At 41.4% G+C, this 4,600-nt stretch overlaps 1 protein-coding gene across 1 annotated transcript in view; it reads left to right on the top strand.

Moving 5' to 3' along the window:
* Positions 1-4,279, top strand: part of LOC116686383 (alpha-2 adrenergic receptor) — a 15,855-nt gene extending 11,576 nt beyond the window's left edge. The window contains exon 3 of the mRNA XM_032511393.1: positions 4,269-4,279. The gene's annotated coding sequence lies outside the window, so the exon portion shown is untranslated. The remainder of the gene's footprint in view (positions 1-4,268) is intronic.
* The last annotated feature ends 321 nt before the right edge of the window (positions 4,280-4,600 follow it).

Genomic DNA, 4,600 nt, shown 5'->3' with positions numbered 1-4,600 from the left:
AATGTTGTAATGTTTACTGAACTACTGACAGCTTTTGCTTTACGGCTCAAGGCTTGTTTCTGCAACAGCTCATTGAGAATCAGATACAACAAAAATACTGGAGGACATATTTTCCTTGACTTGATGCAGTATTAAACGAGATCGCTGCATGTAAGTTAATAGGATAATTGTCCGCTTGTATTTACGTTCATAAAAGTTCTTGTTTAGCTGCTAACAGACTCAGATTAATATTCTGTGTGTCTGACTACATTATGAAAAGGATTTCTAAGGAGGTCGACCTTTCTGTTAAAGATTAAGATCCTTTGGAGCATCCGGCCGCCCCTAGGGAGGTTTCCAGGCACGTCCAGCTGGGACTGGACGTGCTAGGACTAGGTGGGGGGATTATATCTCCAACCTGGCCTGGGAATGCCGGATCCCTCAGTCGGAGCTGGTTGATGGGGCTTGGGAAAGAAAGATTGGGGTCCCCTACTGGAGTGCTGCCCCCACTACCCGATACCGGATAAGCAGACAAAGATGGAGGATGGATGGATGAAGAATGGATGGATGGATAAAGGGGGAGAGAGATGGGGGATGAACTGCGCACAAAGGGTGAGAGGCCAGATTCAAACCAAGCTGCTGCAAGACTCAGGCAACATGTGTTTACGGGTGAGCTAGAGGCCGCCCCGAGCTTTCCCTTAACCTACAGTGTCAAAAGGGACGCCAATAGTCCCAACCATGCATGTCAAAAGGGACGCCAATGTCCCAACCAAGCATGTCAAAAGGGACGCCAATAGTCCCGACAAGCGCGTTAAAGGATGGCAATAGTCCCGACCAAGTGCGTGTCCAAGTCTCTTTCAGTGTCAGTAACAACAACAAAGGCACCTGACCAAGCATCCATATTTTACGAGATTGCGTTTCACTGAGTTGTGCAGTGTACATCTTAATTGGGAGAAATTAAACAATTGATGGTAACTATATAAGAGCTCATTACCTCTATTAGGGAATATTGACACATGCATGAGCTCAAACAATGTTACACTCTCAGCAGTGTGGTTTGGACTTATTTCATCATGGGATCCAGATTGAAAAAGGGTTCATGTCCTTCTAATGGACAGTGGCCATGCCTGTTCAGGGTGTTTGGGACCTTTCAGCACAACAGGTTTTGATGTTGGTCTGCTGGCTCATACTCTAACATTCCCCTGTGGGCAGGACTGAGGTGAACCTGCGTTCACTCCTACTTTTCTGCTGTGGGTGAGCACAGCCAAAACTATGAGTGACGTGTTCAGAGCCCATCTGCTGTTGTTCTAACTGCTGTTATAACACCAAAAGAACACCGCATCCTAGTCTAATTGTTTGAATACGAGAAGAACAGGTAGGTGTATAGTGGCTGATGGAAAACGCAGGCAAATACATCTGTCACCAGTTGTGTATGTTGTATTTAGCCAAACTGCACCACCAGCCAAATGTTGCTTTTTCTCACTGTCGAAACAAAAGCAGTGTCACTTTATGATTAAATTGGCTAATCCTTGCACATTTTTAACCCTAAAAAGGTAAACATTTTTTCTCAGAGGTCAAAGAAAGATGATTAGGTGTCCTGCTCCAATGTCCTTTTACAGATTTATAGATTTTGTAAGGACAGGGCTTTCTTCACCTCGATGAATAAAACGTATTAGGCGGCACATTAACTCTGCGGTTTTCTGTGGTTCACCAGTGTTTGTGATCGATTACAGTGACTCAACAATAACTTTGCCAGGTGCTGATTTTTATGGCTAAAAACTCTCCAGCCTGCTCTTTGTTTGAAAAGTCAGCACTAAAAAAGCAATTCATTAAAATGATAGGTGGTTCATTTCTTTTCTGGCTTAAATCAAAGGGAAGGTACCACCATGGGAACGGCTTTCTTTTTTAGACTGTTTGGTTGCACAGCTTCACTTGGTATAAATAGGTTTTGAAAGGCATCACGTATGGTTAATAGAAAGTAATAGCATCATCAAAGCAACTTACTTGGATCACAAGGAAATACCATAGTGCTATTTGAAATGAAAGCTGTTCGGCCTTTTATTCCACCGATGACCACTGATGCAGGCTCAAACACTTCTGCTGAGTCAGCCCTAACTGCTTAATGCACCGCTATACTCACGAGCTAGTCACCAACTTTGTTGGTAGTGCTTGGGGTCTATTAGCGGTTGAAAAAAAAAAATTGATATAGCATAGAATCACAATATTTTCCGGTATAGTAATACACGACGCCAAGTATTGTTTTATATATAATATAATATATATTATATATATATATATATATATATAAACAATTTCACATATAATTTATCTTTTTGTACTAGAATAATAAAATCAATTGCTTTTCAGTCAAAACGGCAAGTGAGATGAAAAAACAGAAGTGCATCTGTTTAGAAAAAACAGATGACAGGACATAATTTGGAGTTGGAAAAAAGGTATAAATTGCATATATTGCATCATAGCATAGAGTTTAAAATTGCTATAAATATTGTGACATGCAGTAAGTATCGTGGGGCCTCTGGTGGAGCCTATCAGAGTTTTTTCACTAAAAAGAGCAGCCTACGCTTCTGTAAATGAGGTTGATGAAGAGGGGAAGCAAACCAAATAGTTGCAGGCTGTGAAACCAAAACAATGAGCTGAAAGACACTAAAAAGCTCCAAAAAGTTAATGGGAACTGACAATTTTGGTGATCATTTACTTTGTGTTTGTCACCATGAGCAGCACTCATCCCATTGCGGTCATTTGACCCATATTACTGAAAAATAATTAATAATATAATAATCATACTCTTATTGATCCCCTATGGGAAATACAATTTACACTCTGTTGTTATTACAACACACACACACACACACACATGCTCAGGTCCATACATGCACTAATGGAGAGATGTCAGAGTGAGTGAGCTGATTGTGCCCTGAGCAGCTGAGGGGGGTTGGTGCCTTGCTCAAGAGCACCTTGGTAGTGCCCAGGAGGTGAATCAGACCATATCCATGGTGGTATGTTATTGCTTCCACAAAATCGGCCTCACAGCTACTTTAAGATAATCATTGATAATGTGTTTAAATAAAAATGGAATTATTTTTGTCAATTCATCTGTTGCTCTGGCTGCATTTGTTTCGAGAAAAGTGTTTTATGTGTTTTTTATTAACAGCCATGAACTTGAACTAAAGACGTTCTTTGTAACTACTATGAATAGCAACTAGGGCTGTAGATATCCTCTGGTGAAAGCTTTGAGTGTTACAACAGCTTTTCTCAGGCAGATGTCACCATCCCCTTTTGTCGGAAAGTACACAAAAACAAAGGCACAGTGTTTTCAAGGTTTACCACGAAGTGCTGCTGCATTAGGTAATGCTTATTTTATGGATGCATAATACATGTAAACTTTTAATTAGGAATACACTTTTAACACACATGTTAAGACAAGTCAAGAGGGTTACTCCTGATAAATTGCATAGTAAGTGTTTTTCAGTTGCTTTTTAGATACACTTGCATCCTTATTTGAGAGTAAACTGCAGGGATTCTCTCCTCTCCTCAATGTACTTCAATCAAAGCAGAAGAGATTTCTCACTCATCATTAAACCTGGCAAATTGTGCGAAATATGAAAGATGTCGAGCTTTGTGGCAATGACGGTGTCACACCTGACTGCCTCCAATTTTCTGCCAGACCTCAGACCGGCAGTAGGAAAATACGGGCCGGCTATCATGAGATTGCAACAGAAACCCATCCCGAAAAGGCTATTTGGTGGCTGAGAGCTTAAAAAAATATAAAAAGTGAATCCATCACATTCAAAGTTCAGCTTGGATTTCACACTTATCAATCATGGATACTAAAGCCACAAGTCCTCCAAGCTATAAGATGATAAAGGCTGTTTGTTCCTCCCCTTTAATATGACCCATAGGAGGTTTTATAAATTAGCACCTGCAGGAATACAACCACAGGAGGGTTTTCTGTCCTCATATCTGAACCAGAGAACGTAACGCTTTTGGTTTTAAATGTTGTGAAACAGTCGCAATTTGGTTATGTTTAGGACAAAAATAGTAAAAGGTCGTGGTTAGGGTTAAAATCAGTTGATTTTACATTACTTACTTCCAGTACGCACATGACGCAGAACATGACTCAGTTTGTTTGTTCGTTTCATTTTATTTTCAAACAGGACATGAACCCAGGTCCCTTGGTGAAAGCCTTGTTTTTGTTTGAAGCCATTCACCACACCAACCTGCATCCTTACGCAGAACTGGGCTCTCTTATGGCTTTTAATTCATCACATTAGCTACTTCTTCCCTTTGCCCCTACACTAGTGGTGGCGCCGTATTAAATATATGCGCTGTAATTGCTCTATGAACAAATGATTTAAGGTGGATTTTCAGGGGAGGACAGTCAAAGCACAAATGCACACTTGGTTAAAAGGCCCCCCTGACACACCAAGCTGACGGCCGGCAACGACAGCTGACTGTGGCGGTCCTCTTGTCGGCCCGTCGTGGTAGTAGTGGCCAAAAAATAGCACTGGAACACACCGCAGAGACTACAGCCGACCGCCAAGTACTACGTACGTTCTGCACCTGCGTGAGAGGCAAAACTCTCCATACCAGGCGGCGGTCATCA

This window comes from Etheostoma spectabile, unplaced genomic scaffold (genome assembly GCF_008692095.1).
Source record: "Etheostoma spectabile isolate EspeVRDwgs_2016 unplaced genomic scaffold, UIUC_Espe_1.0 scaffold352, whole genome shotgun sequence".
In the NCBI taxonomy this organism is placed as follows: domain Eukaryota; kingdom Metazoa; phylum Chordata; class Actinopteri; order Perciformes; family Percidae; genus Etheostoma; species Etheostoma spectabile.
Note: the sequence above shows the minus strand (reverse complement) of the source record. Positions and strands in the feature narration are given on the sequence as shown.